General features: G+C 45.2%; 1 long non-coding RNA gene across 1 annotated transcript in view; it reads left to right on the forward strand.

Annotated features, from left to right (window-relative positions):
* Positions 1-3,911, forward strand: part of LOC138689457 (uncharacterized) — a 60,604-nt gene extending 56,693 nt beyond the window's left edge. Inside the window, exon 3 of the long non-coding RNA XR_011328286.1 lies at positions 3,829-3,911. This is a non-coding gene — a long non-coding RNA (uncharacterized lncRNA). The remainder of the gene's footprint in view (positions 1-3,828) is intronic.
* The last annotated feature ends 9,887 nt before the right edge of the window (positions 3,912-13,798 follow it).

Below are 13,798 nucleotides of genomic sequence, written 5' to 3' on the forward strand. Positions count from 1 at the left end.
AGCTAAGGTGACAGTGGTCACTGCAAGGCAGAAAGAGGGCTTGTCCCTGCTTCTAGCATAAGGCTCTGGGAGCACGGTTCCTGGTATTTGGGTATGTAATTTGCTTACCAGCAAAGTTGCATGTGTACACCTATTCCAGAAAGTGCTTTTCTTGCAGAGGGCAGGCTTGTGTCCAGAACAGCTGCACTAGTTTACTGCTCTTAAACGTGAATCATCGCTGAAGGAGGGCTGTGTTTAACTAGAAGTGTATCTTATCAGCAGCCCCTGTCTCAAACATGCAGTCACAGTGTAAGGGCTGTTTTAGTAAAAGGCATACTCAGGGCCGGGTTCCCAGCATCTGTCAATTGGGGGTAGCTCCCCTAAAATGGATGTAGCTGTATTGATTTAAATAGGGTGGGAATTTAGCCCTGGATATTCTGCAAGTACATGAACCGTCAATGGGCAGGACTTTTCCAAGGAGACACATCGTTTTTTATCGTGAGCAAGGTCATTGCAGACAGGGAAACAGATAAGCAGTTGGATTTTTCCTTGAGCTGTGATTTTTGGGGTAGATGCATTGGTTCATCTAACATGAGCTTGTTTAGTCGGTGTTTGAATAGAAACAGGTAAACATCCATAATTAATGGAGCCTTTTCAGAACCACCTTTCCATAATTTATCTGTTTGTCTCTAAGACCAAACTGTACGTGGGGCCCTTGGATATTTTGATTGGTACTGTCCTGATTTCAGCTGGGATGTAGTTAACTGTCTTCCTAGTAGCTGGTACAGTGCTATGTTTTGAGTTCGGTATGTGAAGAATGTTGATAACACTGATGTTTTCAGTTGTTGCTCAGTAGTGTTTAGACTAGAGTCAAGGATTTTTCAGCTTCTCATGCCCAGCCAGGGCACCTGACCCAAACTGGCCAACAGTGTATTCCATACCATGGGACGTCCCATCCAGTTTAGGAACTGGGAAGTGGGAGGGCAGGGATTCGCCGCTCGGGGACTGGCTGGGTGTTGGTCGGCGGGTGGTGAGCAATTGCCCTGCGCATCATTTGTACATTCCAATCCTTTTATTACTACTGTTGTCATTTTATTAGTATTATCATTATTAGTTTCTTCTTTTCTGTTCTATTAAACCGTTCTTATCTCAACCCAGGAGTTTTACTTCTTTTCCTGATTTTCTCCCCCATCCCACTGGATGGGGGGGAGTGAGTGAGCGGCTGCGTGGTGCTTAGTTGCTGGCTGGGGTTAAACCACGACAGGTATGCATCACCAGGTTTTTCAGGTGTGCCCAAGGGCAGGTTATCACAGACGTGGCGAGGTCTAAGTGAGGTGGTGGGGACCACTCTCCAGTCTGCAGAGTGGGATGTCCCACAAGAAGGCCTCTCAGAGTCTTGCCTGCCGCTTTCACGCACACTGGCAGGATGGTGACCCCAGCAGAGGGGTACAGCAGGCAGCGGGTGGTGCTAGCCTCTTGAGCATGCAGTGTTCAAACCAGGGCAGTTTGTGTGTTGGCGACTCGCATATTGTGTAGTGGCTAATATTTGCCAGTGGGAATGCCCTGCTGAGAGCCAAGAGAGTCATGATAGGCTCGTGTGGGAAAGAGATTTGGCTGCAAAGAGCTAAGGCAGGAATGGTTAACATAGGTGGGGGAAAGACTCTTAGGCCCAAGAGTTACCTGGCTGTTGGCAGTATGACCAGCTCACAGTGCTGCGTCGGCATGTCCCTGCCCTGCCAGTACTCTACCTACCTCCCAAAATCCTCCTTGTTCACCACAGGCTTTCAGACATCACCAGCAGCTCTTGCTGGCTGCAGCCGCAGAGGAGCACGACCACAGTGCTCTTCTGTTCCACATTACAGCCGAGGATCCACCTCTGTTGCCATTAGCACACATTCCTCGCTCTGATTCACAGTGGCATCTCTCTCTGCTTCTTATTCATTACCCAAACATCTTGGCGAGCAGGAGCCTGTTAGTGGCTTTGGCCACTTGGCACAAATGGCGGAATCTTATGGTAAACCCAGAGACACTTTATGGAGGTGTAATATCTTGGTTTTGGTTTCCATCACATTTTTGTAGTGCAGAGGCCAAAAACACATCAAAGAAGTAAGTCTGGCAGCAAGCACCGACCCTAAATTCATTACACTCCAATTAGGCTGTTAAGAAGAGATAAAAGAAGCAGCAAAACTGTCTGTCCTCCTCAATTGCTGTTTCCTGAGGTTCCTTCTCTCTTTTGTGGCCTGGGTCCCCGGGTATCTTAGTCCACCAGTGCTGTTGTGTGCTTGGGGACAGCTGAGGCATCCCTCACATTAGAGCCATGATCAGATCAAAGGGATTTAGCCCGTCCCTGTAGAAGAGCAAATGGGGATTTTGTGCATCTCCCTTTGTGACTAACCACTTTTTCACCATTTCACCTCATTGTTCTGGTCCTCTTCTTCTCTCTGCAGTTTGTGATGGATTAAACAGCACATGCGTTTCTGAGATGTGGATTCCTTACTGCAAAGTGTGAAGGCCAACATATTGGGCAGCTGAGGCAATGGGTATTGTCTCTGCAGCATCCTTTGCTGGGGGTCTCTGCAGCTATCCCTTGGTCAGGGTCATTCCTGTGGGAACAGGAGTGAAGCAACAATTGCTAAGCTATAGGTATCAAGAAAGAAAATCAGCAGCTTGGTTGCAACTTGGTATTTGGGGGATGAAACACTGCATTCCAGTGACTCCTTTCAATGGCTTATTAAAATGACAAATCTCTTCGAATTGTGTACCATTACTTCCCATGCCGCCAATTGCAGAGGCTTGCAGGAGCAACTGGGGACCCAGCTGGCAAAAGCATTCATGGCGAAAGCTGTCATTGCAGTTAGCTACTGGCAGAAGTAGTTGCAAATAATGTAATCTTTTGCATATTAACCAGTATTTTATTTATGGTCTAGATGCCTAAATAATTATTTAGTCTTGAGAGAATCAAAACAATCTTCCAAACCAACAAACAAGAATTACATCTTTTAACCAACATTGATTTTTGTAGTTGTTGTTGAAAGCAGTGGCAGTTTTTCCCCACACCTTGAAATGTGAAAACTCCTTATAGTCAGACAGAAAAATGGGGATTTCCCCTCCCTGTCTCATTCCCCAAAACCTTCAGAAGCTATTCGTCCAGCTCAGAAAACCTAATAAAACATGTGAAAAGTTCTTGACAGCTTTATGGATAACTCTGAGTCTATCCTCAAATGGATCTGGCTTTGAGTAAAGAATATTTCTGCTAGTCAATATGTGTTAAAGCTGCCTCTTCACAGAGTGTGGAAAATATCACAGTAGGGCCATGGTTGCTCTGTGGGACCACCTGGGATGCCCAGAACTTGGCTAGGACAGACAGGGAGGTAAGGTCATGAGTGGTCCTCAAGAAGCTGCTGCATGTAAATGATGTATCCAGATAAGATCTGTCTTAACTAGAGGATTTGGGACTGCACCTCAGGTCCTTGACTTAGTGTCAGGGCACACACCATCTTCTCTCCTCCTCCACACATCCTAGTGGTCAGGGGAAGGAAACCTGGGCACATGGGCTGGTCCTGCTCTAGCCATGTCCTCTGTCCCAGCTGTATGCGGCCATCATGACCTCAGGCTACATCATGGCATGAGTCTACCATGCAGTTTAGATACAGCTTCAATACACCCATCTCTGAATCAAGGGACAGCCTGTTCTTTCTGAATACTGTGTGACAAAAAGGTCACAGACCCAGTGCATGAAATATTTTGGGTAACAGTTTCCTTAACGGCTGGGACAACTGACAGGTTTTCAGATCTTATTAAACAAAGAAAATGAGTGATCTGTCTCTCTCTTTCTCATCCCCTTCCTAGCTGCAGTCTTGATGGCAAGAGCTGGCTTTGTCTTCACTGGAAGAAAATGGGATGGCACATGTTGAACTTGTGCTAAGTAACAGGTAAAAACAAACAAGAGCTGTAATTCCAGGGAAGTCATATAAATTTTGTTTTTTTGCCTCATTTTTCCAGATCAAGAAAATGCTGTCTTTGGGCTGGCCTGTTAGCTCATCTGAAAATGTGTAAGCCATCCTGTCTTCCCAAGGCATTTACTCGGTCTCACCCACACTAACTTGTTTTCATTAATCTTAGGTAATGCTCTTTTTTTCCCTAGCAAAGATCAGTGTCTTCTGTCCGTCTGGCTGGAGACCACAGCCAGAGAGACCGCAGATGCAGGCAGGCAGACAGGTGATCCTTCTCCCTGCAGACATGAGCAGCTCTTTCCTCTGCACAACCGTAGGTTTGTAGGGGAGGCTGGGTTAAGTCCTGGTCACCGAGAAGCAGGGAAACCCGTGCCCCCAAATAACAGAAAGCAGTTGATGTCTTGGGGGGGAGCCAGCATCAGCAGGCTCCTCTCAGCTGGCTGCTGGGGAGGAAAAGGCTGCAGGAAGCCAGGAAGCCTCAAAAGGATCCTTCAGCACAGCTCAAAAAGGGTTTCCTGAGCTCACCGCAAAGCCACAGGGGAGGACAACCTTTCAGATGCTTTTGATTCAGCATGCTCTGGCCCCAACCACGCTGCCTTCATGTGCTTTTCTCCAGGGGAGCACTGAGCTTCTCCCAGGTGTGTAGAACCTGCCCCAGCACCGCACATGCAGGGCTGACCTCTGTGGCAATGCCAAGGCTGAAGAAAGGCACCCCAGAGCCCCCTTCCTTCTCACTGAGGAGAGAGCAGGGTACAAAAAAGGAATTGAATGCTTCCTTGGACAGCTTGAGATAGGACAAGTATCTGAGGTAGGACAGGAGAATGCTGGCCAGCTCTTTTGTTCCCGCTGACCAGCAGATAAAGGAGAAGAGGAAGAAAACTTACTGCTCCTCTTTGGCTGTGCCTAAACTGATGGGTCTCGGGTCCCATGATGGGTTGGGGTCCAAATGCAGAGCACTCCTCCCTCATGCCCTGATCTTTGGTGTGCAGGGAAAGGAGACCTAGTGTGAATGGGCAACAGAATGTGCTCTGGGTGGCTGGGGGACCTGGATTCTCCTGTGGGCTGGGGCATTTCCCCATCATTCAGTCTCTGTCTGTCTCTCTGAAGCAAGATAGCCCCATCTAGGAAATAACTTCTCTCCCCCACCCCATTACCATTTTGTTTTTGAAGGTTTCAACTTTGTTGTTGTTTGAAAAGCTGGTCTCTCAAGGGTCGCCCCTCCACGTTCACACAGATGATCAATAAAAAGACTTCCAGAAGAAATTTGGGTTTGGCTGGAAATCGCATTCAAAACCTCTCCCTGGGGAGGAAGACAAAAAGATTGCTACAGAAGGTTTTCAACTCTTCTGCCAGGAACTGTCGTTCTTTGGACCCGCTAGAGTGACCCATCATCTGGCAAAATGGCTTCCCATACTCCCTGCTCAATCTGTGTCACCCTTTTCCAGCTAACAGGCATCCAATGCTCCAAGAAAGTGTTGTCAGCTGGGTTACAGCAATGTCAGGAACTAAGGACAACCCCTTATTGGTAAGGCATTTCGAAATCAGTGCCTCATATGGTGATAGTCAGAAGCTTCCCAATGGGTCCTGGATGCAGCTCTTCTTCCACTGCATGTACCTTGACGTAGCCATGCCTGCAGTTGGGGTGAGAGGTACCAGGGCATCTCCTGCCCTGCCAAAAGCAGCTGGAGTTTTAGCCTCACCAATGCAATTATTAAGCAGGTGGAAGCCTTGCTTCTTCCCGCTTGTAATGTCTATGCTAGAATATTTCATTAATGAAATCACTGATGTTTATTACCTACTAAATGATCTCTCTCTCCAACAATCTCTGAGGGTTATTACCACAAAGACTTGCACAACAGATGTTAAAAGCCATCAGTTTAAATCAACATATACTTTTATTAAAAACAAAACCGAATGGTTTTTTTTCTAATCCCTGCATTCCAGTCGCTAAAGCTGAGATAATCTTCTGGAGAAGCTAATGGATATTGTTAATAGCTGGATTGCATTTATAAAGAGCTAGGAGAGAACAAACAGGAGAGCAGAGACAACCTTCAGCAGCAGCAATGAAGGCAATCTGTTGTGCTTTGCTAGCAGAGCTTTATTTGTGCCAGCTGTTTCATCCATTCAAGATGATGCACAAGATGAAGTTGGGTATTTGTAATTATTCCTTGCACTTCTTTTCTCCTGACTCAGGATCCCCAATTTAAAGGATTCAGCAACAGTAATGTTATGAGTGCATATTTATTGTCAGCCATTTTTCATTCCTTGTGGTTTGCTACAGGAATCTAGACAAGTTATTTTTTGTGGTCAGTGTATTGCAGTGTGATACTTTTGTAAAGGTGACTAAAGATATGACATCTCCAGCTGAAGCTTATTTTTTTCCCCACTCGTGAATGGAGCTAAGTCTGAGCAAGAATGTGTAGCCTAGGTTCAAGTCTCTCTAGTATACTGACGACTGCTGAGGATGAAAGATTCGCGCCTTGCATCACTCATGTAATTAAGCAAGTGAAAAGGCTTAGATCCCGATTGCATTGAGTGAGCCCTGCAGTTCGTGTGGTCATTAATGACCTCTAAGCAAATAGCGATAGCCCACCAAATTGAAACAATTGCACTTCACTTTGCCAATGGTCATATATAATCCATGCTAATGTGCATAGTGATACAAGATAAGTAGGGCAACATGAATGATGGTCCTGGTGTGGACTTGCTCTCCAATTTCCACAAAAAAGCAGGTTTCCAGTTTGGGCTTATTTATATACATGACTTTCTCAGAACATCTCCTGTGAGTTGACATGTCTCCAGCTGATCTAAACTGAGAAATCAATTCTAGCATGTAGACTTCAGTGGAAAATTGTGTAATAAAATACATCTTGTGACATTTCATCAGGTACTAGAGAAGGACTTTCTCCAAGAGACTATTTCTCTGATGCTTTTTTTTCCTCACTTCGGATAATTTTGTTTTAAGACCTGCCGTGAGTCATGTCCATCGTAGTGGATTAGGAATGGTGCCTTTGGCATGTTTCAGAGTACTTGGTTTGGAAATAACGTTATGGTTTCTGCAAACAGTGTAAACTGAAGATGTGCAGAGCGCTCATTCCTAGAGCTTCAGAGCGCCTCGAGGGATGGCAGGGCTGGCAAATGTGCCTCCCTGATTTCAAAACAGGGAGGAGGCAATTTAAAACCAGGATGCTCTTCCTGCCCCAGTATCCATCTGTAATCATCTTCCTATCTGGCTGCCCACCATTTGCAATAGGCATCCAATCTGCCTCTAAAGGACCTCCTTCAATGTCTTCACCTTTCTTAGATGAAATAGTAAGTGGGAACTCCTGTTTTCCTCTTTTTTTTTTTCCCCTTCTCTTTTTTTCTTTTTTTTTTCTCCCCTTCCTCCCCCCTTCTCCATTTCTTAGCACTGCAGACCCTGATGTCACTCTCAACAGATATGCAGGAGGTTCTCGCTGGGATTTTCCTCTCTGGGATAACGCACAGTGTTTACTGTCTGTTGTCTTTCCGGTGGTCTCCCAGCCTCCAGCAATGGGAGTCACGAGGTCCTTTCCCCCCCGCCCCATGGTCTGCGGTATCTGTTGTTTTCCGAGCACTGGAATCTTTGTCCCCGTTACGTAGCCCCAAACCTGACCTTGTCGGAGACCACACACGGGTGTCTCTGGATGAGAGGGGAATGTATGGAATGTTTTTCAATGAGCAGTTTATGAAATTCCTTTCCTATATGTTTCGGAAATTCTTTAAGTTAAAGAGCACAAACATTTCTCCAAGGAAACTAGAGTTCACAGCAGCTCAAATGCAGGCACTTGTTTTTAAAAACGTTCTTTATTAAGAAGGGGGGTGGGGAGGAAGGAGGGGGTGGGGAAGATAAAAAGAAAAGAGGAGATGTAAACAAGGAAGCCTAATTCCCTGCTCTGTATACGCACAGGCAGGAATAACAGCACAGTGGGGCTGCACTCCTCTGAGGCTTGGCAGCAGGCTGTGTCCCATTCCCAGGGTTGCCAGCCAGCACAAGTGATGGAGACCTGAACCAACCCTGTGTCTGTCATAGGGTGCAAGGGTTGAGACCCAAAGAGCCTCATCCTGACCCACTGAACTTGGGGCCTGAGCCCCTCTTACAAAACATGGGGAAAGATAGGAAACAGAAGGGCCAATGCTGATTGTGGAGATGCCTGAGACAGGCAAAAGGCAGTGCTGAGGGCAAGGGGATGTCTTAAATCCAAAAGCCTCTCCTGAAGAGAAAGCATATGTCTTTTGGCTCTGTTTTCCCTCCGACAGTGCTTTATATATTCACACTTTGAAAATAATGCAATCAGGTATTTAAACAAAACTTGACAGAGGAAACCAGGGCCAAGAACATCTTTTCTGCATGCAACTGAAGTGCAGGGGGAAGGAGAGGGAGGGCTCCGGCTGGGGCACCCTCTGTGGTGTTGGGCTGAGTCCTCGCAGGCAAGCGGGAGAGGGAAACCAGCTCTGCCTGGGTGTGTGCTCAAAGCACCGAGCTATTGTGCGATAAGGTGGTACCACCTCTTCCTCCGTTTGTGTTTTGGAAGAAAGTGGAGTTGCCATTGCATGTTTGAAGGGCCCTGGCATTGGTGGGCAAGCTTCAGGGGAACCTGGGAAGGTCTGGCTGGATATGAAGAAGGGAGGTGGGCATGGAGCTGCCTGTCAAAGCTGAGGTGCTTTGGGGCATGCTCCAAAGCAGAATTATTAATTTTGAAAACTCAGTGGTTTCCAGGGACTGAGGACCTTTGTCTGGGACTTGCATACCTCACTCCCACTTTAAGTGCCTAGGTCCCTTTTTGGATCTGGGCCTAATCTGCTAATTCAAATCCAGCTTGCATGCGTCAGAACTGTAAGCCAATATAGAGTTGGCAGGAAACAGCTTTCCTATCCTGTGAACATTTTCAGGATTTTTTTTTTTTTTTTAACTGAACCTGGGTTTAAAACTTGGGCCTACAGCCAGAATTTCAAAAATTTTTGCAAAATGAAAACCCAAGGTCTGAATCTTTTCCCTCCAACATCAGCTAAAACATTTGATTTCAATATTGACTTCTTTTTTGTGTTTTACTCTTTTATTACCAGTGGTTTAATTTTAAAAACAAAAGTGGAATTTAAAACTGGAGGGAGTTGGTTGAACCCTCTCCCCCCATCAAAAGTCTTGGGTTTGACAGATTGGCATATTCTGATCTGAAAAGCACTTCATCAGAAACTTCCGTAGGTCGATGAGCTACAGCTGTTGGCATCTGATGGCAGTGGTCTGTATTAAATAAGTATGTCAGTGTAGTAGGACAGATGAAAAACACAACAGCTGGCACACACCGGCTATCTCAGCAGAGACACCACCTCATAGGCACAGGAGATGATTTTCCTTCTTATGAGGCATGGTTTCTTATCTCCTGGTTGAGGAACATGTGCTATGACTTGTAGTGTCAGTGTATGAATCACGGTGACAGAGAAGGTTTGGATCTGGGACCTTTCACCACTGCGGACCATTTGAGCAATAGATCCATAACAGTGTCTTTTAACAATTTGCAGCATGGCTAAGACTTCTCGCACTGCATATAATTTTGAATTTGAATTTTATTTTTTGTGCCGCCTTTTATATTGCCCTTTATGCCTGGCGCTAGTTCTTCCCTCCTTGGTTCTGATCCAAAGACCATTGAAATCAACCAAAGTCATTCCACCAGCTTCAGTGGGCTTTGGAGCAAATCCCTTGCAAGCTAAACAACCTCTATCTCATCTTTCAAGTACTTCCTGCAAAATATACTTCTTTCACAAAGCTTTTAAGCACGGCTGATCCCATGTAACGTTTGTATTGCTTTGCACTAGACTTTCAGCCAGTGAGCTGTACGTGGGTCAATTAAAGGATAAACAAGATTCACCGATCAGGTTTGCTCTGTGTTTGCTCTGTAAGAGCATGCAAGCAAGAAAGTACGTTGTTTATTAGTACTGAGGATGAGTTTCAAAGTATGATAAATACCATTTAGAAACAGATCTTGTCATAACTCTTTCACCATCATATAATATTCTTGAAGTGATTTGTAGTATCTTTCCACATAGTTATGAGAGAGTTTTGGAAATATGGTGTGGAAATATAATGAAAATGTGTGGGTGTGGGGTGGCTCACTTCAGTGTCTTCTTGATTCCAGTGGCCAATAAATAGGACATATCTTGCAACTTAAAAAGCCCTGTGAGCAGAGAAAGCCCCAGAGGTGTCAGATCTGTATTTTTCCATCATACCAGGCGTTGTCTTTTCTTGGAGGATAGCGATTGCCATTGGCTGGCCATATAGCAACTCTTCTCTGTCCCTGTATGACACTGTGCAAACAGACCTGTTCAGGCTGTATAGTAGACAGCCCTTGCCCTGAAAATACTGGAAAGGGGGAGAAGATGCATCAGATTCAGAAAAGTGCTTGTTCAGGACTGAATGACAAGTTGAACTAAGAAAGAAGCCAAAACCAGTAATATGGTCACCTTCTCTCCTTGTCACAAGAGCTAAATTGCATCATCCTTCTCTCTTCTCAGGCCCCGTGTTTTACTGTTTCCCAAGTGATGGTTACCCAAGCGATGGTTCACCTTACTGTGGTCAGTAGAAATATGAATCTAACTGTTGTGGTTTAACCCCAGCCAGCAACTAAGCACCACGCAGCTGCTCACTCCCACCCCCCCCCCCCCCCCCAGTGGGATGGGGGAGAAAAATCAGGAAAAGAAGTAAAACTCATGGGTTGAGATAAGAACGGTTTAATAGAACAGAAAAGAAGAAACTAATAATGATAACACTAATAAAATGACAACAGCAATAATAAAAGGATTGGAATGTACAAATGATGCGCAGGACAATTGCTCACCACCTGCCCATCGACACCCAGTTAGTCCCCGAGCGGCAATTCCCCCGCCCCAACTCCCCAGTTTATATACTAGATGTGACGTCACACGGTATGGAATACCCCGTTGGCCAGTTTGGGTCAGGTGCCCTGGCTGTGTCCTGTGCCAACTTCTTGTGCCCCTCCAGCTTTCTCGCTGACTGGGCATGAGAAGCTGAAAAATCCTTGGCTTTAGTCTAAACGCTACTGAGCAACAACTGCAAACATAAAACATCAGTGTTATCAACATTCTTCTCATACTGAACTCAAAACATAGCACTGTACCAGCTACTAGGAAGACAGTTAACTCTATCCCAGCTGAAACCAGGACACTAACAGATCCTTACCCCTGGGGCCTGCACCTTGCACCTTCATGGTATGTTGACCATACATATGAATCTGATATTCCTGCTTTGAGTAGCTGGTGATCTAATCAGGTGAACCACAGACACTGGGTTGGGGAGCAGGGCAGCCCCCAAGAGAACAGTAGAACAGATAGCTGTTTGTGGTATTATGAATGGTTAGGGTTAACTGTTCCTTCAACCAAAATTGTGGGGATCTGTTGAGGAGGAGTAGGCCAAGGGAAGGTGTGGAGAGATGCTTGTTTGGAATTTCTGCAATAAATGGAGCTGTTAGGAGGACATGTAGGAATGGGAGGAGGCTATGAAGAGGGTGAGGAGCCTGACCAAGTCTATGGAAGTAATGGAAGGGGCAGATAACAAAGACTGATGGTGTCTTGGACCCTGGTGATATTAAGTCCCAAGACCAAAGCAGAACATCCTGGAATTATTGAAATAAAGTATTGCAACTGATCTAAGTAGAATTTGCTGGCTTGAAAAATGTTTGGAGATTTAGAAATTCTCTCTTCTCCACTGGAAAAAAAAATAAATTTGGAGATACTGAAAAAGAAAAAAACCACTGATCTCAGAGGATAACAGAAAACATCTTTTTTTTTAAGGTGACAAATCTTTGTTCTCGCTGAGCTTCTACCATTGAAAGGTCAAACCTGTGGATGTTTCAAGAGCAGGAATTGCAATTGAAAAAGCCCTGTTCAGACTTGCCTCTCCTCCCCATCCTAATTTGCTTCCAGATCCAGACTGTTGTATCCTGAGTACAACCTATGTCATTACAGTGGGTTTTTTGCTGCACAGTGAAGTTGTGAACCTGGAGAGCAGTGACTCCCATCTAAGTTGTCACTGCAGGTTTTCAAACCAAAAAAGAACAAGCAGAATGAGACCCTCAGCCTATCTAAGAGTAGTGAATGTAACTACACTTTTAAAGCTATCTGTCAAACAGCTGGCTTCAGAAGAAAAATTTACCAAGCAAGAGTGTGGAAGAACTCAGGGTGGTTGCTTTTGGTTTGGTGGTTGGTTGGGTTTTTTTTTCTTCCTTTCATCTGGCTAGGATTAAGTATTTTGTTTTCTCTTCTACCTGCATCAACATGCCGCCATGGGCCTGTATTACTTCATATGCAGATGAACAAAAATAAGAAAAAAGAGTTACCAGTGCTCAAGTGGAACCTTAGCTGGGTTGAGGTAGAAACTGCTGGGGGCTGAAGCAGAGGTGTGAGGAACACAGCACTGACGCATACACAGGGGGTGGAAGTCAGCAGCTTTCTCTGCTTGTTGGGGGAGAATGTAAAACTTCGGATCATTCTAGAGGTGCAAAGGTGAATTTAGAGAAGAGTTAGAGAATAGGGAAGGGAAATTTCACTAGCTGATTGAAGGTTGGCTTATTACAAAATCATGGGACTCAGGGCTAGAAAAGAAAACATGTTGTATTAAGTCATCTTATCCAGTCCCTGCAACCAACCAGCGTATGCTTCCTCCCATGGGCTTTCCAGGCAGGGTTAACCCTTAGAGAATAATGAATGATCATTGCTGAAGTACAAAATGAAATTGGTTTCTAGATTTCTCTCCGCCCCGCCACCAAAAAGGCATCTTTTCCTCTTTCTGATCCACATCTTCTCTGTCCTTCACACCCTGCTGAGACCCCCCAGATAGGTATATTCTTCCAACTCAAAAAGGAGGTCAAGGAATATCAGTATCATGAAAGACAAAGATTTAGGAGGAGACTTCAAAAATGGGTGGTCAGAGAAGTTCTTAATCCCTTAGGGGAGAAGTTTCTTTTCCTGCTCTACAGAAACCTCCTTCCTGCCCCCCACCTGCCTTTGCAAACACTTACCAAAGATGATGATTTACCAGTTGTTATCTAACTTGGAGCTGTCGGTTTCCTGAGGACAAAGGCCCGGTGCACAGTACGACAACAAGGTCTTACATTTAACTGCAAAGTCCCTTGACACTGCAGAGTTCCAGCACAGCAGGCTGGAAAATGTGTTGCAGCTCCATATAAATTGAAGGGGGGGAAGAAAAAAATAAAAAAGGAGGAGAAGCGTAATGAATTAAATATGGAAATGAATAATACACTCAAGTACAATCTCTTCTGTGTCATTTTGGTATTCAGTTCCATTTATTTTATGTTGTCCCCACATGAGCAACTTGCAGAGTTGCACAGATTTATGTGCAGTGAATGTGGAACTGTTTTGTAGAGATTATCTGAAAAAAGCTGGAGGCTCAGCCATGGAGGAAGAGAATAGGAAGGGCTTGTAGGGCTTGGGAGGCTTAAGAAGCAGCCTAAGAACAGAGGGAAGTGTGTAAAACTGGCATTTGTTGCTGGGGTAATTGTAAGGGCGCACCAACTGCCATTGTAATGAATGCCTTTAGGTTTTGCCAGACCATTGCTTCAAATGAAGGAGACTTCCCATCGTCAGAGCTGCTTCTTCAGGCAGGCGTTATTTTAGTGTATATGAGGATATCTAAGATCACAAAATGAAGTTTGGCATCCAGGAGGGTTTTTCAGGAGGGTGTGGACCTCCTGTGGTGCAGAAGACTAAGCCTGGAGTAATGGAGCTGTCCACCCTCCCCCTCCGAAAGTGACTTTTGCAGGTTACCTTAAGCTGATGTGTTACTATGCATTAGCTGCTCTGCAATAACTGTCCAA

Source organism: Haliaeetus albicilla, chromosome 16 (assembly GCF_947461875.1).
Source record: "Haliaeetus albicilla chromosome 16, bHalAlb1.1, whole genome shotgun sequence".
Classification (NCBI taxonomy): domain Eukaryota; kingdom Metazoa; phylum Chordata; class Aves; order Accipitriformes; family Accipitridae; genus Haliaeetus; species Haliaeetus albicilla.